Source organism: Thalassophryne amazonica, unplaced genomic scaffold (assembly GCF_902500255.1).
Source record: "Thalassophryne amazonica unplaced genomic scaffold, fThaAma1.1, whole genome shotgun sequence".
In the NCBI taxonomy this organism is placed as follows: Eukaryota; Metazoa; Chordata; class Actinopteri; order Batrachoidiformes; family Batrachoididae; genus Thalassophryne; species Thalassophryne amazonica.
Genome location: NW_022986236.1, coordinates 616,619 through 638,985, shown reverse-complemented (window position 1 = coordinate 638,985; position 22,367 = coordinate 616,619). Strand labels below are relative to the sequence as shown.

General features: G+C 41.3%; 1 long non-coding RNA gene across 1 annotated transcript; it reads right to left on the bottom strand.

The window, feature by feature from the left end:
• Window positions 1-5,721: 5,721 nt before the first annotated feature.
• Window positions 5,722-19,965, bottom strand: LOC117505672. Its single transcript, XR_004559212.1, has 3 exons — window positions 19,897-19,965; window positions 16,786-16,916; window positions 5,722-5,743 (listed from the first exon to the last, which is right to left on the bottom strand). It is a non-coding gene; the product is annotated as an uncharacterized LOC117505672 (long non-coding RNA).
• Window positions 19,966-22,367: the final 2,402 nt, after the last annotated feature.

Below are 22,367 nucleotides of genomic sequence, written 5' to 3'. Positions count from 1 at the left end.
ATTTTTCAGCCACTGCATTGATCCAACTTTGTCAATGCATTCCTTTTTGAGCTCTTCTTGGAATTGTCTGGCCCTTTTGTGCTGTTTCCATCTTTCCACTCGATGTTTTCGTTCTCTTTTGCTGTATTGTTCCCTGGTGTCTTGTGAGTTTTGTTGCAGGCGTCAGACTGTTGCATTCTCTCTTGTAAGAGTTCTCCGCCAAAGTTTTTCGCCAGTTTGGTGACTGAGGTCTGTTCGGATAAGGTCTTCTCATGGTGTTGTGCGACCTTTTTCATGATTTCTTCTTCAGAGCTCTTTAAGTACTGTCCAATACTTATTATCAATGCTCTGTAGGCCTGGTTGATTTCAGTGAGACTCAGACCACCTTCTCTGCAAGGGAGATATATTCTGTCCATGCACTGATTTCTGTATGTGACTTTGTGGAGGGTGAGCATCTTCCTGGTTTTCATGTCCAACTTATTAAGCTCCACCTGTGGCCAGTCTACTATGCCAAACCCATAGGTCACCACTGGTATTGCAAACTGGTTTATGGCTGTGATCTTGTTCTTTGGTGTCAACTCTGTTTTGCAGATCTTTTTTAAGAGGTTTAGGTATTCTTGTGTTGTTTTCGTTCTCATTTTCTTGTGCTCAATTGTAGTATTTTGTTCAATTCCCAAGTATTTGTATGTGGAGTCTACAGCCAGATCTTCAATGTAGCTCCCTTCATCCAACTGTATGTTTTTGTCTTTTTACCTTTTTTGGTTGTGCATTTTGAGCATTTATCCAGTCCAAATTCCACACCAATGTCTTTGGAAAACTTATGGACTGTTTCCACGCGCTGACTGAGTCCCTTTTTTGTGTCGGCAAAGATTTTCAAATCATCCATGAACAGCAGATGGTTCACAAGTTTTTGATTTTTCCTTCCTCTGCTGCTACTTAAGTCATAACCGATGTTATGCTCCTTCAGGATCTTGCTGAGCGGGTCTATGATTAAACAGAATAAAAGTGGCGAGAGGCTGTCTCCCTGGAATATCCCTCTTTGAACTCATGTCTGGGATTATTATTTGTCCCTGTGGTTTAGGGTGATGGTGGTGTTCCATTTGTTCATTTGTGCCCTCAGGAAAGATCTTATTTCCTCATTGATGTTGTAGAGTTCTAAGCACCTCATGATCCAGGAGTGTGGCACGCTGTCAAATGCCTTTTTGTAATCAATCCAAGCCATGCTGAGGTTTCTCCTCCTTTTGTGCAGTCCTCCATGATAGCTTTGTCTATCAATAATTGGTCTTTAGCCCCTAATCTTCTTCCAGACAACCTTTTGTTAATTTTCCAGGTAGCCACCAGTGTCAAGATGTTCGTAAATGGCATCAGCTATGATTCCTGTCAGCCATTTGTATGTTGTTGTTAGGCAGCAGATGAATCTCTACTTGTTGGGAAGCTGTGTTTCCTTGGTCTTTGGAAGTAGGCTTGTGTTGCCAGTCGTTAGCCAGTCTGGTGTGTCCTCTTCTCCGTTCAATATTTTTGTGAAAGCCACGGCATAGTGGTGGTGCAATGCTGTCAGTCTTTTCAGCCAAAAATTTGGTATTTTGTTGATGCCAGGTGCCTTGAAGTTACTGTATTCACTCATTTTCTTTCTGATCTCTTCAGTGATTACAATTGCTGGCATTTTCTGTTTGTCTTTGTTTTTCTGTTTTATTATTTCAATCCAATCTGCCTCTTGGTGTTGTTTTGGGTCTTCAAAGAGTGGTCTCCTGAATTTTTCAACTTCTTCTCTCTCGGGTGGCTATTGTACTTCTATTGTGTTGTTTGCCAACTTCCTGTATACTAGTCTGGGGTTTTCTGCAAATTGTTTACCTGTTTTGCTTGTATTTTCTTGTCTTTGTTCCTAATCTGTGCCGCAAAGGTTTTCACTAAGGCTTGATGTTCAGCCAGCCTCCCACCCAGCTGTTTATCTTCAATATTGCATTTTCTTTTAATGCAATTCAGGATTATACAGGTAGATGTTAACACCTGCTGGGCATTGCTGCCTGTCACACCTCCTCCGGTGCCCATGGGTCAGCTGCAGGGTCATCAGCCAGAAACCACCATTCACCAATGTTTCGCTCCTTTAATTCTGGTACATCTCCTGGTGGCAGGACGTCTCCCTGTCACCCCCTGCAGCTGATAGTTGTTTCCCCTGTGGCTGTTGTCTGGGGTTAGGTGTTCTTCCCCCACGTTTTGTCCTTCCTCCTGAGCCAGAGCCAAAAGCTCCCTTTTTCAGCCTCCTCTGCCAGGTCCTTTGTTACCTTCCTGAGCCTTCCTCCGGTGAGTCCCACATCCCTCAGGAGGCGTGTGGTTGACAAACCAATAAAGCCTCGACACTCGACCTCTAATGGGTAGATGGTGGTCTTCCAGCCAGCCTCCCGGCACTCAGCAGCCAGCTCTGAGTACTTGGCCCTCTTACGTTCGAAGGCGGCCTCAATCCCCTCCTCCATAGGTACTGTGAGCTCGATGACGATCGCTGCTCTTGCCTTGGCTGACCACACAACTATGTCTAGCCGGAGGGATGTGGTGGTGTCAGAGGGCAGATGCCGTCCCTGATCATTTGCCCAAACTCCTGTTGCATCACTTGTATTTCCGCATCCGAGAAGTGTTTTTGTGCGATAAAGTTGTGTCTGTGGGTGGTGAGTCGCTTTCTTGGGATGACTTTCTTACTTGGGCAGTGGTGGTGGAATATTCATTGCCATTCTCTCTGGCTGTTGATGCATTTTATTTTTGCATATTCCATTGCCCACAGCAGTACCCACTCTTCCTCCCTCTTCCACTGACTCCTTTCAAACTCAAGTTGTTTCCCTTCCTCCATCGCCTGATGATCCTTTACCGCTTCTTTTTGGGCTTCTTCCTTTATTTTTTGTATTTCCTCTGCTGTCAGATATTTTGTGATTTGAGAGGCAATCGATTGTAGTTTTGCAGTTGTGGTGGCGTCTTTCTTTTCTGCTGGTGAATCCGCTTCTTTTATGTGTTCCTCAAATACCGCCTTTGTCCTTCTGTCCCACTTCTCATGCCTTGAGTAAGTGAAGCAGTGAAAGATCTTTTTCTTCTCTTCAATGGTCCAATCTACTGTGGCATAGTTTTGTATGTTTCTTTTGGCCCATTGATGCTGCTGTTGCTGGAGTCCAGGATCAGAACTATGCTGATCTGGTGGATTATCCAGCTGAGTGCTTCCACAGGAGAGTTGTCTTTTTTTTTTCATTTGCCTTGAATTTCCTTCTACAAGAGTGCAGTGGGCCCCAGACACAGGGTCTAAAGCTGCACCCTTAACATTACTGAAATGTATCTGAGGATTGAAGGAAATCTGTCATAGCGACAGAACTTTAATCACTGTATCGATTTCTTTCAATGACCATGTTGTTCATAGGTCATTTTTAACATCTTGGTATTTCATTTGTGTGCCCTGTATGAATTATCATGTGTCTGTTCAGGCTGCTCTTTCGCCCAAATCTTGGACCACACTCGGAACAGACAAATGCTTTTTACCTTTTTTTTCCATTTGCCTTGAATTTCCTTCTACTAGAGTGCAGTGGGCCCCAGACACGGGGTCTAAAGCTGCACCCTTAACATTACTGACTTTGTATCTGAGGGCTCTCTTCAAGATGCTGACCTTTCCTCTCCTCAATACTGCTCTTGAATCTCCTGCCCCACTTATGTTTGAGTAAGCAAAGCAGTGAGAGATCTTTTTCTTCTCCCCAACGGACCAATTTACAATGATGCAGTTTCACTGGATTCTTTTAGCCCTTTGATGGTGTTGTTGCTGGGGTCCAGGATCAGAACTATCTGGTGGATGACACCGCTGATCTGGTGGGTGACCCAGCTGAGTGCTGCTACAGAAGAGATGTCTCCCCGCAGCACTGGGAGAAGTTGCACCATTTTCTTCATACGCCCTGGTGCCTTGGCGCTTTGTGGAGGTTTTAGCTGGGGTTTGTTTCTTTTGAAACATCCTCATACCAAGATCTCTCCTAGCAAACCCCTTCACAGTGGGACCGAGGATACTCGAGGCTTGTGTCCAGTAGGAACTCCAACCTGTCATTTGTCCTGTGTGGCTTCAGAGTGTCCTTCTGTTTTTGTCTTTTTCGTCGATCAGAACAGCTACATGGTTTTCTTCTTGCTTGACGCTCCTTTTGTTGCTCTGAGTTGTTAATGTGACCAGATGCTTTTCCATATTTAGAGCTTCTGTCATCACTGTCATGAGTCTCAGTTCCAGAACTGACTGAACTCCTGCCACTGGTATCTGATTATAAATGACTGTTTGGACCTGAGTTGCTGGCTGATGGTGGTCCTCCATTGTCCTCTCCATCAACTTCTGCTGTAAGTGTTCTGTGTGCAGATGAGCTGCTGGCTACAGGCTCAGCCTCTGTGCTCTCATCACTTCGGCTTTTTGCCCCATATGAATTTTCATGTGTGTGTTCAGGTTGCTCTTTTGTCCAAATCTTTGACCACACTCAGAACAAACAAATGCTTTTTGCCCTGTATGAATTGCCATGTGTGTGTTCAGGTTGTTCTTTTGTCCAAATCTTTGACCACACTCAGAACAGCCAAATGCTTTTTGCCCCGTATGAATTGTCATGTGTGTGTTCAGGTTGCTCTTTTGTCCAAATCTTTGACCACACTCAAAACAGACAAATGCTTTTTGCCCCGTATGAATTATTATGTGTCTGTTCAGGTTGCTCTTTCGCCCAAATCTTTGACCACACTTAAAACATACAAATGCTTTTTGCCCTGTATGAATTATCATGTGTGTGTGCAGAGTGCTCTTTCGCCCAAATCTCTGACCGCACTCAGAACAGACAAATGGTTTTTGTGCTGTATGAATTATCATGTGCCTGTTCAGGTTGCTCTTTTCTCCAAATCTTTGACCACACTCAGAACAGATAAATGCTTTTGCCCGTATGAATTATCATGTGTGTGTTCAGAGTGCTCTTTCGCCCAAATCTTTGACCACACTCAGAACAGACAAATGTTTTTTGTCCTGTATGAATTATCATGTGTCTGTTCAGGTTGCTCTTTAGCCCAAATCTTCGACTACACTCAGAACAGACAAATGGTTTTTGTCCTGTCTGAATTCGAATGTGTTTGTTCAGAGTGCCCTTCTGTTTCTGTCTTTTATTACGATCAGAACAGCTAAATGGTTTTCCGCTTGCTTGCCTCTCCTTTTGTTGCTCTGAGTTCTTCAGGTGACCAGATGTTTTTCCATATTTGGAGCCTTTAAATTGTTTCTCATCAGTGTTGCCTAAATTAACAGTATTGGTATTTTTTTGAGAGTTAAAATGTGACTGATGTTCTCTGGTCTGTTTCCAGTCATAACTGTCATCAGTCTCAGTTCCAGAACTGTCTGAACTCCTGCCGCTAGTATCTGGTTGTAAATGACTCTTTGGCCCTGAGTTGCAGGCTGGTTGTGGTCCTTCATCGTCCTCTCCATCAGCTTCTGCTGTCAGTGTTACAGTGTGTACAGATGAGCTGCTGGCTATAGGCTCAGGCTCCGTGCTCTCATCACTTTGGCTTTGATGAAACTGTGATGACTCTGGTTTTTCATCATCATTTTCACTCTTCACAGGGACGGAAGTGAAACCAAACTTGGTGAGATCTACCTCCTGCAGCTGCTGAAGCTGCTCTTCCTGCTGACATATCCACAGCTTCTCTTCTTCTTTAATGTCCCCCTGGTCAACACTCAGATTCCATTCCTGGTGTTCAGGGAGCTTTTCTTCTTTAATCACCAACAACGGCTGCATGTCTGTCAAAAAACAAATTAACAATGAATGTTACAACAACACTCATTCAAATAAATTATCAGAGTGGTGAGTTTGACCTGATGACCTGAAGTTATTGCACTGATGGAACTGATAAAGTGGAAATATACATCAGCTTTTAAAATAAGTTCTTTTTTCTTTTTGTGGACAAATCATCGGCGTCCTCCTGCTCATGTTGAAAAACACATCGCAAGCAAACACAGAGGGACTTCTTTAAAAATGCTGCACTTATTCACAAGCAATTGCCATGATAAGGAATTCAAGTACTTCCAGATGACCTTGTCCAAAACAAGGGTATCTCATGTGGACAGTAGTTTTTGTCAGACTGTGATGATGAATCCGGGAAAGAACACAGCAGGTCAGATTAAAAGACTTTTTATTTACTGTGTACTACTTTGTGAAGTTCTTAACTTCTGTTGCTACATTGATTACCGCCACATCTTTCTCATTTTTTGTGGAAATGTTACAGTGCCACATACAGACCTGCCATAGGTCACAGTACAAATTTGTATGATAATTAATTTGACTGGATGTGGGAATATTGTGATTTTTATGTTTAATAATACAGCAATATGTTTAACAATACCAACAAGAATCTGTCTGATAAAGGTGTTTTTCGATCAGTCAGTTGATTCACATAAAAAGTCTGCATCCTTTCTCTTCAGGGGGTCGACACACAGCACCGTGTGTTTAACAAAAATACAGAAACACACTGCTTCACTTTAAATGCACAACAAGTCTATTTAAGATCATCTGTGTCACTGTTTGAGAGCATGGAGTCGATAAGAACAGACAGTGAACTCTTTGCAGTTGCAGACAAACTCTGTAGGCCTCTGGTGCAGAGGCGGAGCCACAGGGGCGAGGGGTGGAGGAGGGCCCCCAAAACTCCTTAAAGGTCCAATTTTGCAGCAATTTTAAATACATTTTTTTGCAACGAATAATAATAATAATCAGATTCTAATACTTTAAAAACAGTAAGATATTATTATTATTATTATGCAAGGGTGGTGGCCAAGTGGTTAGTGTGCTTGATTTCAGTGTGGAAGGTTCCTGGTTCAAACCCCACCCCTTCCACATTTCTCCGTGTAATGTGGAGTTGTGTTAGGAGGGGCATCCAGTGTAAAAATTTTGTCTAATCAACATGCAGATCTACTTCTGATCTGCTGTGGCCACCCCGGGTGATATTATTATCATTGACTTACTATTTGTAATATTTAAGAATAAAGTAATTTAGCCAAAAAGTCCAGGAGCTTATGTGGTGTATTATTTTAAAAATGACTATAAATTAAAGATACATATAGAGGGGAAATCCCTCTATATGTGTTTCCTCAGGGGGGTGACTGGTGTCTCCCTTAGAGAAAGGGTGAGAAGCTCAGTCATTCGTGAGGAGCTCATAGTAGAGCTGCTGCTCCTAACACCTCAGCTGTCTCCAGCTGAGGTGGTTCCGGCATCTGGGACCTTAAATTACCTTAAACCTTAAATTAAACCTTTAAGGTTTGTCATACGGCTGTTGTTAATCTATAATCTAAATCATAATCTCGCCTAAAAAAGGAAGTCCCTTCGGCTGTTCCATTCTTTGCACACGGCATCGCCACAGCAAATCTGAGGCCTAGGGCACCAAAATGGCTAGAACCGGCTCTGAGCCCAATTGAAGGGAATCAGTCATCGTGACTGAGAACTTAAACCCTTTATCGATTGCTTTCAATGACCATGTTGTTTGTAGATCATTTTTAAGGTCTTGGTATTTCATTTGTGTGTCTTTTGTTTTCATTTGTCTTGAATTTCCTTCTAATAGAGTGCAGTGGGCTCAAGACATGGGGTCTAAAGTTGCATCCTTAATATACTGATATTGTATCAGAGCGCTCTCCTCAAATACTGCCTTTGATCTCCTGCCCCACTTCTCAAGCCTTGAGTAAGCGAAGGAGTGAAAGATCTTTTTCTTCTCCCTAATGGACCAATTTACAATGATGTAGTTTCATTGGTTTCTTTTGATGTTGCTGGGGTCCAGAATCAGAACTATGCTGATCTGGTGGATGACCCAATGAGTGATGTCTCCTCACAGCACTGGGAGAAGTTGCACCATTGCTTTCCTCACACACCCTAGTACCTAGGCGCTTTGTGGAGTTTTTAGCTGGCGTTTGTTTTCTTTGAAACATCCTCATACCAAGATCTCTCCCGGCAAACCGCTTCACAGTGGGACCAAGGACACTCGAGGCTAGTGTCCAGTAGGAACCCCAACCCAAATTATCATGTGTCTGTTCAGACTGCTCTTTAGTCCAAATCTTTTACCACACTCAGACATATGCTTTTTGTCTTTGTTTTTCATTTATCTTTGATTTCTTTTTAATAGAATGCAGTGGGCCCCAGACAGAGGTCTAAAATTACACCCTAGACTCTACAGTTTCTCTGCTAGAAGTTCAAGGAATGGTTTGATTCCAACAAATTGTCACTTCACTTTAGAAAAACAAAGTGTATCGTACTTGGTAATAAGTCCAGGAACTTATGTAGAAGTTTAAGAACACATGATGTTGAAACTGAACTTGCAAATTAAACAAAATTTCTATAATATAAATTGGGAAAACATATAAATTTGTTATGTTTAATCTCAAATGTCAAAGATCATGCCACTTTGCATAAAGCACAAGACCCTCCTCCCCAACACTCAGTTACCCTCTATATCATCATTACTTGTTCCATATATGACTACTGTGTGAGGTTTGGGGGAACACCTACAAACAAAACACAAATCCTATATTTTTACTTCAAAACAAAGCCATAAGAATTATTTGTAAGGAAACATATCGCGAGCCAACAATCCATTATTCGTCGTTTGCATATTTAGAAATTTTGGTATTTGATTAATTATATCATAATGCAAATTATGTTCAAAGCACAAAATAAACTACCACAAACATGTCCAGGACAACGTTTAAATGAGGGACTCCAGTTATAATTTAGGAGGAACATGTTATTTCAGAAATCAAAGATAAGAACTACAGCAATAAAGTCATTGTGTTTCTGTAAAGATGTTAACATTTAGAAAAGTGCTCCGGATAACATAAAACCACTTGCTACTTTGGTAGGCTTTAAAAAGCACGACAAACTATTTGACTGCTTATTATAGTATGTTAAATTAGGTGTATTGCTTTTCTCGTTGTGGTGTACTGCTGCTTGTACATTTGTGTTTTTGAAATTGTAGTTCAGAGATCAATTTATATTTGTATTAGGTATATGTATAACTGTAATATACACATGTACAATTTTAATTTTAATTTTTTTGGTTAATGGGGTAGGCATTAACAAGCTTTGCTTCTGCCTGCACCCTTTCAGCCGCATGGGTGCACTGTTGGATTATTTTCTCTTTTTCTTTGTACGTTTTGTTGATTTGTTTTGGATCCATGTGTGCAGAATACATTCATTCATTCAATACAGTAACCCTAACCATAGCTGGCACTGTATCCGAGGGCTCACTTCACGATGGTGATTGTTCCCTGAACTGCAGACAACCGCACCTCATGGGCACTTGGGTGACCAGGGATTGCCTTGAGGTATTTCTTCAGGATCTTCTTCATAAGGCGTGTTGTCCGCAACACAACTGGTATGATATCTATTTTCTTTCAATGACCATGTTCATAGGTCATTTTTGAGGTCCTGGTATTTCGTGATCTTTTCCCTTTCAGCTTGATTCAGGCCATAGTCATTGGAGACTGCCCATCGATGATTTTGGCTGTTTTCTCTTGCTTGTTCCAGATGACAATATCGGGTTTATTGCACCTCTTTGTCGTAGAAGACAGCTACTTTTCTGTTGGACGAAACTGGTACTGGCTCATGCTCCCAGATGTTTTCCTTTACTTCCATCTCCAGTTCCTTGCATACTTTCCAGTGGAGATATTGACAAATCTTGTTGTGTTGGGATGTATAATGTCCATCTGCCGTGAGGATCTGGCATGCTGATGTTAAATGGTTTAGGCCTGGTTCACACGGCAGGATAGTTAGGCCGATGTCGGACCCGATCCTCCCCTTCCGACAATCTTAACGATGCCCCGACAATCGTGATGAAGCTAATGATAATTCTTATCAGATATTCCTGCCGTGTGTGGTGTTGTTAAGAGCGCTCTGATCGTAAATCGGGGATATTCAACATGTTGGATTTTTTGGCCCGATATCCCAGCGTGTGTTGTGTCCTTGGATCAAAATGAGTATGCAGCCTGCTGAATGTGATGTGCAGCCAATCAGAAAGTGAGGTGACAGACGCACAGAGCGGAAAATAAAATCAAAACAGCTGTTCTGACATACCAGAAAGTCCGGTGGTCACACTGTCTCCACTCCTTCAAAGAACGCCGTTTCTTTTTGCATTGTTTTTTTCCCCTTTGTTTTAAATAGTCCACAAAGAATCTCCGTTTGTTTACTCTGAAGTCACGTTTAATGTCGAGACATTTTGCGAGATCTTCACGTGTGTGGTCTCTCAGGGTTTGGAAACCTAAAGATAATTTTAAAATCCTGTCGTGTGAACCAGGCTTTACACTCTCAGCAACTGTATGACAGAATTGACATTTGTCATTTTGTGATATCCCTGCCATTATTTGAAGCCATTTGTTAGAAGTCCCTGATCTTGTGTTCCAACTAGAATTCTTTCTCCATCAAAACCAAATTCTTCATTTTTAAGCCACTGCATTGATCCAGCTTTGTCAACGTATTCCTTTTCGAGTTCTTCTTGGAATCGTCCAGCCCTTTTGAGCTGTTTCCATCTTTCCACTCGATGTTTTCGTTCTCTTTTGCTGTATTGTTCTCTGGTCTGTCTTGCGAGTTTTGTTGCAGGCGTCAGATTCTTGCTTTCTCACTGTAGAAGTTCTCCGCCAAAGTTTTTTGCCAGTTTGGTGACTGACGTCTGTTCATGACTTCTTCATCAGCGCTCTTTAAGTACTGTCCAATACATATTATCGATGCTCTGTAGGCCTGGTTGATTTCAGTGAGACCCAGACCGCCTTCTCTGTGAGGGAGATATATTCTGCCCATGCACCGATTTCTGTACGTGACTTTGTGGACGGTGAGCATCTTCCTGGTTTTCGTATCCAACTTATTAAGCTCACGCTGTGGCCAGTCTACTATGCCAAACCCATAGGCCACCACTGGTATTGCAAACTAGTTTATGGCTGTGATCTTGTTCTTTTGTGTCAACTCTGTTTTGCAGATCTTTTTTAAAGAGATTTAGGTATTCTTGTGTTGTTTTTGTTCTCATTTTCTTGTGCTCGACTGTCGCAATTCCCAAGTATTTGTATGTGGAGTCTACAGCCAAATCTTCAGTGTCGCTCCCTTCATCCAGCTGTATGTTTTCTGTTTTCGTCTGTTTACCTTTTTTTGATTGTGCATTTTGAGCATTTATCCAGTCCAAATTCCATACCAATGTCTTTAAACAACTTATGGACTGTTTCCACGAGCCAACTGAGTCCCTTTTTTGTGTTGGCATTTGTCTTTGTTTTTCCATTTATCTTTAATGTCTTTTTAATAGAATGCAGTGGGCCCCAAACCTGGGGTCTAAAGTTGCACCCTAGGCTCTATAGTTATCCTAACCAGAGCTGGCATTGTATCCGAGGGCTCTCTTTAAGATGGTGATCGTTCCCTTAATTGCAGACAACTGCACCTCATGTGCGCTTGGGTGACCGGGATTGCCTCAAGGTATTTCTTCAGGTTCTTCTTCATCAGGCCTGTTGCCCCCACCACAACTGGGATGATACTGATGTCTTTCAATGACAACATTGTTCGTAGATCATTTTCCATGTCTTGGTATTTTGTGATCTTCCCCTTTCCGCTCAACTCAGGCCATAGTAATTGGGGACTGTCACACTGATGATTTTGGCTGTTTTCTCTTGCTTGTTCCAGATGACAATATCAGGCTTCATTGCACCTCCTTCCATATGTCTTCCTGCTGGGATCTCTTTGTCATAGAAGACAGTTACATTTCTGTTGGATGAGACTGGTGCTGGCTCATGCTCCCAGACATTTTCTTTGACTTCCATCTCCAGTTCCTTGCATACTTTCCAGTGGAGATATTGACAGATCTTGTTGTGTCTGGATGTATAATGTCCGTCTGCCATGAGGATCTGGCATGCTGATGTTAGATGGTTTACACTCTCAACAGCTGTATGACAGAATCAGCATTTATCATTTTGTGAGATCCCTGCTATTTTTTGAAGGCATTTGTTAGAAGTCCCTGATCTTGTGCTCCAATCAGAATTCTTTCTTCATCAAAACCAAGTTCTCCAATTAGCCACTGCATTGATCCAACTTTGTCAATGTATTCCTTTTCGAGTTTTTCTTGGAATTGTCCGGCCTTTTTGTGCCGTTTCCATCTTTCCACTCAATGTTTTCCTTCTCTTTAGCTGTTTTGTTCTCTGGTCTGTCTTGCAAGTTTTGTTGCAGGCGTCAGACTGTTGCTTTCTCTCTCATGTAGAAGTTCTCCGCCAAAGTTTTTCGCCAGTTTGGTAACTGAGGTCTGTTCTGTTCCTGATGAATTTTCAAGTGTGTTCAGGTTGCCCTTTTGTCTAAATCCTTTACCACATTCAGAACAGCCAAATGGTTTTTGTCCTGTATGACTTTTTCCATGTTTTTTCAAAGTTCTCTGTCTATCTCTCTCAGAGCAGCTAAATGGTTTTCTGCTTGCTTGGCTCCCCTTGTGTTGTTCTGAGTTGTTTATGTGACCAGATGCTTTTACATATTTGCAGTAATTAAACTGTTTCTCAGCAATGTTGCAATTGCTTGAACAAACAATATTGGTATTTTTCCCAACAATTAAAACATGACCGAAGTTCTCTGGTCTGAATCCTAATGTGTTTGTTCAGAGTGCCCTTCTGTTTGTCTTTTACTTTGATCAGAACAGCTAAATGGTTTTCTCCTTCATTGCCTTTCCTTTTGTTGCTCTGAGATATTCAAGTGACCAGATGCTTAAACATATTTAGAAGCTTTAAATAGTTTTTCAGTGTTGCCTGAATGAACAGTATTGGTATTTTGGTTGTAAATGACTGAACCTGAGTTGCTGGCTGGTTGTGGTCCTCCATCATCCTCTCCATCAGCTGTTGCTGTCAGTGTTCTGTGTACAGATGAGCTCCTGGCTACAGGCTCAGCCTCTATGCTCTCATCACTTCGACTTTGATGAAGCTGTGATGACTTTGGTTTTTCATCATCATTTTCACTCTTCACAGGGACGGCAGTGAAACCAAACTTGGTGAGATCTGCCTCCTCCAGCTGCTGAAGCTGCTCTCCCTGCTGACTTATCCACAGCTTCTCTTCTTCTTTAATGTCCTCCTGATCAACACTCAGATTCCATTCCTGGTGTTCAGGAAGAATATCTTCTTTAATCACCAATAGCAGCTGCATGTCTGTAAAGAAACAAATGAACAATAAATGTTAGAACAACACTCATTAAAATAAAGTATCAGAGTGGTGAGTTTGACCTGATGACAATAAGTTATTGCACTGATGGAACTGATGAAGTTATACATCAGGATTTTTTTTTTCTTTTTTTTTTTGCTCCAGGCGCTGTTGGAGATGGCTGCCTCTCCAGTAGCTCTCCAGTTTTACCTCTTTTTCATTTTATTTTTTACCCTTCTGCTCTTCTCAAAAAGACACTGTGTGTTATACATATCCCATGGATATTTTAAACTTTTCAAGGCTACCAGGAGCTGGCTTTTTCACTTATTCAAGAGAGGAACTACTGGCTCTGAGTCTTGCCAAGGGATGAATAAAGTTCTATCTAATTTAATCTTTAAATTTCACAAATTTTAATTCACGTTTTTGACTTCCACAATTGACTATTGTAATGTTTTATTTTCTGGTTTGCCCCAAAACAGTATAGGATATCAACATGACAGAATACTGCTGCTCTAAGTTTGATCACAGACATTCTGGCTTCCCTTCACTGGCTCCATGTGACACTGAACTGAGGTGTGTCTCTCACTGAGAGTGAGACACCTGAGTATTTTTCGCACTTAGCAGTTCTGTCACTACACACCACAAAACAGAGACAGCTACGTGCAATATTTGCAAAGCCGTTCTTTATCTATTTCAGTGAACTCTCCAGGCAGAGGCAGACACTTCGTCATGACCTGAATCAAACATTTGAGAAAGCGCCACATTAAATAACTGCAAAGATTTTTTAACTGAAGCAGAAACGCAAAATCAGCCAGGAAATGACGATTTACCCAGACTGACTTCAAACATAAGTAAATTAAGTATTTTAATCAAATTTTTTTTGGTGGCTTCGTGTTGAGTTTTGTGAGGGAATGGTCTGAAAACGCTTCATGTATTCAGAGCGGTTGTGCCATCCAGTGTTCAAGAGATGAAACGTCAGCCACTGACCCAACAATAAATAAATGTATTTAATTCTTTCAGCAAAACATCAAATCTAGGCTTGCATCTTAGATGTACCTTCTAGAAAATTGTAATTGTAAAACTACAGATCTGCACAATAAATGGTCTCAAAATCACGTTATAGCTGTTTTCGTTTTTGTGTTTTTTATTTACTTAGTTTTATCCATTTACCTTTGCTAAGGGACCTATTCAGAAACACTTACATTAGAATTTTTACACTTAAGTTTATATCACGATATATACTGTTACTGTGAAGGGATCCAATTTATACCGTGATATGATGTTTAGGTCATATCACCTAGCAGTCAGTATGCACTTTGACTGGCGTTCAATTTTTTTTTCCCACTTTAAATGCACCTCAAATGTTTTGAACATGTGATAAACATTTAGGCCAGCCGCTCAAATGTGTCTGACTATTTGGAACGCACTCAAAATACTGTTGGAGGTTTTGGAATGCACCTCCACTGTTCCGGAACGTAGATCGAATTTTCATTCTGGTTCATTCTGCCTCGAGTGTGATGGGGGTATTAAAGACCATTTCTGCGACCACTTTTACATCACTGCCGCTCTTTCTCCCTCTCGCTCTCTTGCAAAGCCACATTTCTGCATACTTCCACATTTACACTATTCAGGCTGACATGGCACACCTGGTAGCAAAACTGACTGTTAATGCTGCCAAGCTAATAAGGAAAAGTACCCTGTTGATGGGAGCTGTAGAAAATAATTTATTTTATTAATTGAAGTCATGCTGATTTGAATTAACATTGCAGTGATGAATAAATTCTGGGAGCAAAATAATTATTCTTCATCTGCTCACAACCAGAGCTGCTCTTACCCGTGTACAAGTAGTTACTGATGTTGACCTTTTAGTGCCAAGTGTTGGATCAAAATAAACCACGCGCCAGAACACACAAATAACTGCCGCCAGAATCCTTTCAGTTACCTTTGTTCATTTCTAAATCCAAAGTCCCTGCTGATCTTGGACAAAGAGAGTTGAAATACTGAAGGTGGTGATGTCACTTTCCTTCAGGAGTAAATTATACAGAGATTTTACAAAATATAGACAAATTTTAAGTGTATCTTTCACCAAAATCCTCATCCTGTTGTGTAAGTATTGACAGAATCACTGGTGGAATATCAGATAAGAAAAATATTTAAGTTACAACAAGTATCACCGACCCCCTCCTGGACCCCCTGCAGTTTGCCTACAGAGCCAACAGGTCTGTAGATGATGCCATAAACCTGGCCCTGCACTCCATCCTGCAGCACCTGGACTCCCCAGGAACCTACGCTGGGATCCTGTTTGTGGACTTCAGCTCTGCATTCAACACCATCCTTCCAGCTTTGCTCCAGGACAAGCTTTCTCTGCTCCACGTGCCCAACTCCACCTGCAGGTGGATCACAGACTTCCTGACGGACCGGAGTCAGCGTGTGAGGCTGGGAAAAAATGTCTCGAACACTCGGGCTCTCAGCACAGGATCTCCACAGGGCTGTGTCCTTTCCCCTCTGCTCTTCTCCCTCTACACTAACTGCTGCACCTCCAGCCACGACTCTGTAAAGCTCATCAAGTTTGCGGACGACACCACCCTCATCGGACTCATTTCGGATGGGGATGAATCTGCCTACAGGAGGGAGGTGGACCGGCTGGTGACCTGGTGCAGCAGCAACAACTTGGAGCTCCACGCCCAGAAAACAGTGGAGATGATCGTGGACTTCAGGAAAGCCACAGCCCCCCCACCCTCCCTCACCCTCACCAACAGCCCCATCACCACTGTGGTCTGTCACCGCTTCCTCGGCACCACCATCAACCAGGACCTCAAGTGGGAGTCAACCATCAGCTCCCTCATCAAGAAGGCCCAGCAGAGGATGTACTTCCTGCGGCAGCTGAAGAAGGCCAAGCTGCCTGTCCAGGTGATGGTGCAGTTCTACACGGCCATCATCGAGTCCATCCTCTGCTCCTCCATCACGGTGTGGTACGCCAGGGCCACAGCCAGGGACAGACACAAACTGCAGCGCATTGTGGCCTCTGCTGAGAAGGTGATCGGCTGTAGCCTTCCATCTCTCCATGACCTGCACGTCTCCCGGACTCTGGGCCGAGCAGGTCGGATCACAGCTGACCCTTCTCACCCTGCACACGGTCTGTTCAAACCACTCCCCTCGGGCAGGAGGCTACGGTCCATCCGGACCAGAACCTCCCGCCATAAGAACAGTTTCTTCCCCTCTGCCGTTAGACTCATGAACTCCTCATAACTCAGTCACCTTAAGCTTAATTCTGTCACTTTATCATTTTATCACGGGTCACTTTAGACAGTGTACTTTGGTTTTTAATTGCACTCCTCCCACTGCACTGTTTTTTCTGTTTCTCTGTTTTTCTGTTGCACACAGCCTTTCATATTTCATATTTCTTTTTTTTATCTTATATTTTATCTTATTTTGACATATATGTTATATTTTACCTTAGCATTTTATCTCTTCTTAATGTTGCACCATTGTACCGAAGCAAATTCCTAGTCTGTGAATCCTGTTCACTGGCAATGGCAATAAACTTCTTCTGATTCTGAAGTTGTTATAAAGTATCAGTAACACAAACAAAGCTGAGTGAACAAACCTGTTCTGTAGAAGAGATTTAGAAAATTAAAAACAGTATCCAGCCCTTTACCTCTTTTATTCTCTTCTTTTAAATGACTCATTTCTTCTTCCTGGTCTGCGATCATTCCTTCATTAGCAGGTGTTCGCTGCAGTTTCAACATGTCCCTCAGCTGTTGGACTTCAGACATGTTTGTAGAAAGACTTTAAAACACACAAAAGAAAGAGTCAATGATCAAGTGAAGAGAACACTAAAAATAGGGATGCGGCCGATCCGATCCAATGTTGGGATCGGGTTCTGACACCAATGTAATTCACAGATCGGAAATTCACAATAGAACGTGCAGACTCTACAGTGCTGCCCAATCAGCACTGCATACCTCAGCTCAGGTTTTTCTCACATTTCTGAAAATGTACTTCCTGGTCTATCATACCTTTTAAGTACCTCAGCAGATGTTTTGCTGTCACCCAATGTTGTTTCTTTGGTTCTGCAAGATGTTGTGATAACTTGCTGACTAGCAAGCTTAAGACAACATTTCACGAGCTATAGGCCTGTTTCTTTGCTCTCCCAATTCTCCAAGATACTTGAAAAACTTTTTAATGACAGACTGGATATGCATATTTATTGAAAAACATAATTTGCTGACTGAGAATCAATATGGATTCTGAAAAGGCAGATCAACAGCATTGGCAGTCACAGAACTAATAGAGGAAATCACAAATAATGTTGACAACAGAAAACTTGCTCTGGGTGCATTCCTTGATTTAAGCAAAGCTTTTGAAACTATTGATCATAAAATATTATTAGACAAAGTTCCACAAAGTTTTAAAACACAATAAAATGTTCACACTTTTCTTTATAGCAGTTCTGTAATTTCAGAAATGCAACAGAAACAACCACAAATCAGAAAACGGGACTATATGTAAAATGAAGATGAAAATAAAAATGTTGCACTATTCGCAGTTTCTCCACTCACAGAAGCCAAACGTTCTTCCAGAGTTGTGTCTTGGTGGCTTCCCTCACTTGTCTCCTTCGAGCATGGACATTTAGTTTTTGAGAACTGCCTACCTGACACAGATTTACTATAAAGTACCACACTGCTTGTATTTCTGAATGATTGATGTAAATGAAGTCTAAGAAATAGTCACTGATTTGCAAATGTTCATGTTTTCATCCCCTGACATTTCTCGGAAAATGCTGCAGGCCTTAATTTAGGAAATTCCGTATGATCCGACTAGTCGACTAATCGCAAAAATAATCATTGACTAGTCGACTATCAAAATAGTCATTTGTGGAAGCCCTACTTATGTGTAGAAAGTTCTCCAGATTCTCTTAATCTTCTGATTATATTATGGATTGTAAATGATGGAATCCCCAAATTCCTTCCATTTTAACATTGAGAAACATTGTTCTTAAACTGTTGGACTATTTTCTCACCCCATCTTTGCTTGTGAACGGCTGAGCCTTTTGGGGATGCTCCTTTTAAACCCAATCATGACACTCACAATTAGTGTCCTCAGTTCCCAAAGGCTTATTGAGTGTTGTTAGAAGGAAAGGTGATGTAACACAGTGGTAAACATACCACTGTCCCAGCTTTTTTGAAACATCTTGCAGGCATCCATTTCAAAATGAGCAAATATTTGCACCAAAACAATAAAGTTTCTCAGTTTGAACATTAAATATCTTGTCTTTGTAGTGTATTCAATTGAATATAGGTTGAAGAGGATTTGCAAGTAATTGTATTCTGTTTTTATTTACATTTCACGTAACGTCCCAACTTCACTGGAATTGGGGTTGTAAATCAAATGGATCTGATCCTTCAATGGGCAAAGTTCGCAGGAACTCCATCCAAAAAAAGGGCCCAAACACAGATTACTAGCTCATCACCAAGCAGAACCGCCCCTCATTTATCATCCTAAAGCACAATTTGTCTTATTTTTGCTGATATTTGGTGTTCAGTCTATAATAAGAACTCCAACACAAACTAACAGCTATTATATAACGGCTGAGTGGATTCTTGTCATTTGATTGGTGCTCTGTATGTCACATGACATGGGTTAATTCATCCCATTTGTGTTGCATTGCATTCAGAGTGCGGCTTGGTTCCATTTAGAGTGTAAATTTGGTTCCATACGTTTGGTACCATTGCACTCTCACGTGCACACGCGCATGTTCTCGTGCATGCGCACACATGCACTCACGCATGCACATGCTCGTGTACGCACGTGTCGCGTGCGCACACATGCTCGCGCACGAGTACGTACGCACCCACGCATACTCGTGCGTGCGCGCACACACACAAAACCAATCCACTGTGCTGCCTGGAGGTTGTTAGCAGGAAGAAAGAACAAAAGCAAGATGCATTTCTGCCGTGATTTTTTTTTTTTCTGCACTGAGGATGTATACAGTCTTATTTTTGTTGTTCACACACGCACAAGTGCTGACCAGGTTGTGTGTGTGGGCGTGCAGGGGACATGACTCTCCTGAGATATAATTTGAGCTAACTGACACTGCTAATTCTTGTAAGATACACACACACAAAACAAATCCACTGTGCTGTGTGTTAGCAGGAAGAGAAAGAAAACCTGGACTCATTTCTGACATGACTTTTTTCGCTGCACTGAGAAGATACACAGCTCAACCGAGCCAGTTGTATGTGCTCGTTCGAGCACACGGCACAGCGACATGATGACTTAATTAACTGACGCAGCGACACACGCACACACACAAAATACACTCCGCTGTAAGCCGTCTGGGTGCATGAAGAGCTGCTAACATGAAACGCTGATGTGATTTTTGGCTGGACTGAGGAACTACACAGTCTTTTTTTTTTTTTTTTAAAGGAAGTCCGAAGTCAGTGCACAGCATCATCACTGGACTACACGTCACAGTGCAACACCAAAATGTAAGTCCCTTTTCTGTTGCTTATAAATTAATAAAATATCAAGTGACAATGACCTATTTTAGCCATTATATAAAACAAATCGAATAATGAATGTTTTTACATTCTTTCAATGGTACGAATATTTCATGAGGTGAAAGATGGAACATACGCCTTGTTGAATGATATGTTCCAGCTTTCACCTCATAAAATATTCGTACCATTTACCTCATAAACATGCATTATTTGTATATCATTTGAATGTGGTGGAGTTGGTCTGAAATAAAGTTTAGTGGACAAACCTGCTCTGGATCAGCGAACTTCAGGCTTGAAAACAGCATCCAGCACGTTGACTAGTTTCTTCTCTTCTTAAAATCCACTCGTTTCTTTTTGCTGCTCTGCGATGTTTTTTGTTTCTACCAACTCAAATATCTCGGCATTAGCAGCAGTTAGCCGCTGTTTCAACAACCTTCTCAGCTGTTCCACCTTTTCGCGCTAACTTCGCCTTTTCTTCTTCTTCCGGTTTTCTGTCGACCTTTGTGCTTCTGGAGCTCTTCAAAAAACATATTCGAGGATCACAGAATGAAGTTTGATCTGTTCAGAGAAGAGTTTCCAGCGTCTCCAGCTAACTAGCTTTAGCCTCGGACAACAGGAAACAATTCTTCTTCGTTGGATTCTTCTTCTTCTATCGAGTTTTTATTTGGTGGTTTACAAACCGGCACAGTGCATTACCGCCACCAACTGTTCGGTTGTGGAGCATGAATGGAGTCTGACGTATGTTATATTAATGAGGACATGGGGAGATAAGGAGGGGAAGAAAAAAATGTGGAGGAAATTACACTGTATTATATTCTGTTGAATAATCCTGTTCCCTTTAAATATGCCCACAATGTGGTATTGTGATCCACAATAAGATGAGAATGTAAATGACCTTTAACTATTTTGTTATCCTTTATCTTCCATTATTGTGTTATCCTCCATTATATATGTATTATACAACCCCTGGAAAAAATTATGGAATCACCGGCCTCAGAGGATGTTCATTCAGTTGTTTAATTTTGTAGAAAAAAAGCAGATCACAGACATGACACAAAACTAAAGTCATTTCAAATGGCAACTTTCTGGCTTTAAGAAACACTATAAGAAATCAAGAAAAAAAAGATTGTGGCAGTCAGTAACGGTTACTTTTTTAGACCAAGCAGAGGAAAAAAATATGGAATCACTCAATTCTGAGGAAAAAATTATGGAATCACCCTGTAAATTTTCATCCCCCAAATTAACACCTGCATCAAATCAGATCTGCTCGTTGACATTGACCCTATGTGTCTTTTTGCAAGGAATGTTTTTGCAGTTTTTGCTCTATGGCAAGATGCATTATCATCTTGAAAAATGATTTCATCATCCCCAAACATCCTTTCAACTGTCCAAAATATCAACATAAACTTGTGCATTTATTGATGATGTAATGACAGCCATCTCCCCAGTGCCTTTACCTGACATGCAGCCCCATATCATCAATGACTGTGGAAATTTACATGTTCTCTTCAGGCAGTCATCTTTATAAATCTCATTGGAAAGGCACCAAACAAAAGTTCCAGCATCATCACCTTGCCCAATGCAGATTCGAGATTCATCACCGAATATGACTTTCATCCAGTCATCCACAGTCCACAATTGCTTTTCCTTAGCCCATTGTAACCTTGTTTTTTTCTGTTTAGGTGTTAATGATGCCTTTCGTTTAGCTTTTCTGTATGTAAATCCCATTTCCTTTAGGCAGTTTCTTACAGTTCGGTCACAGACGTTGACTCCAGTTTCCTCCCATTCGTTCCTCATTTGTTTTGTTGTACCTTTTTCGATTTTTGAGACATATTGCTTTGTTTTCTGTCTTGACGCTTTGTCTTCCTTGGTCTACCAGTATGTTTGCCTTTAACAACCTTCCCATGTTGTTTGTATTTGGTCCAGAGTTTAGACACAGCTGACTGTGAACAACCAACATCTTTTGCAACATCGCGTGATGATTTACTCTCTTAAAAGAGTTTGATAATCCTCTCCTTTGTTTCAATTGATATCTCTCGTGTTGGAGCCATGATTCATGTCAGTCCACTTGGTGCAACAGCTCTCCAAGGTGTGATCACTCCTTTTTAGATGCAGACTAATGAGCAGATCTGATATGATGCAGGTGTTAGTTTTGGGGATGAAAATTTACAGGGTGATTCCATAATTTTTTCCTCTGCTTGGTCTAAAAAAGTAACCGTTACTGACTGCCACAATCTTTTTTTCTTGATTTCTTATAGTGTTTCTTAAAGCCAGAAAGTTGCCATTTGAAATAACTTTAGTTTTGTGTCATGTCTGTGATCTGCTTTTTTTCTATAGTGTTTCTTAAAGCCAGAAAGTTGCCCTTTGAAATGACTTTAGTTTTGTGTCATGTCTGTGATCTGCTTTTTTCTACAAAATTAAACAACTGAATGAACATCCTCCGAGGCCGGTGATTCCATAATTTTTGCCAGGGGTTGTATATGCATGTGTTTAAATACATTGTATTTTATTGTACTTTTAATGTGGAATTTCTAAATAAATCAATCAATGTAATAATATATATCAATGTAATAATCCTTCAATGTCAATACTCGTACATATTTCTGAGACTTCATTTACATCAACCATTCAGAAACAAACAGTGTAGTACTTTATGGTAAGGCAGTTCTCAAAAACTAAATGTCCATGCTGGAAGGAGACAAGCAAGGGAAGCCACCAAGGCACAACTCTGGAAGAA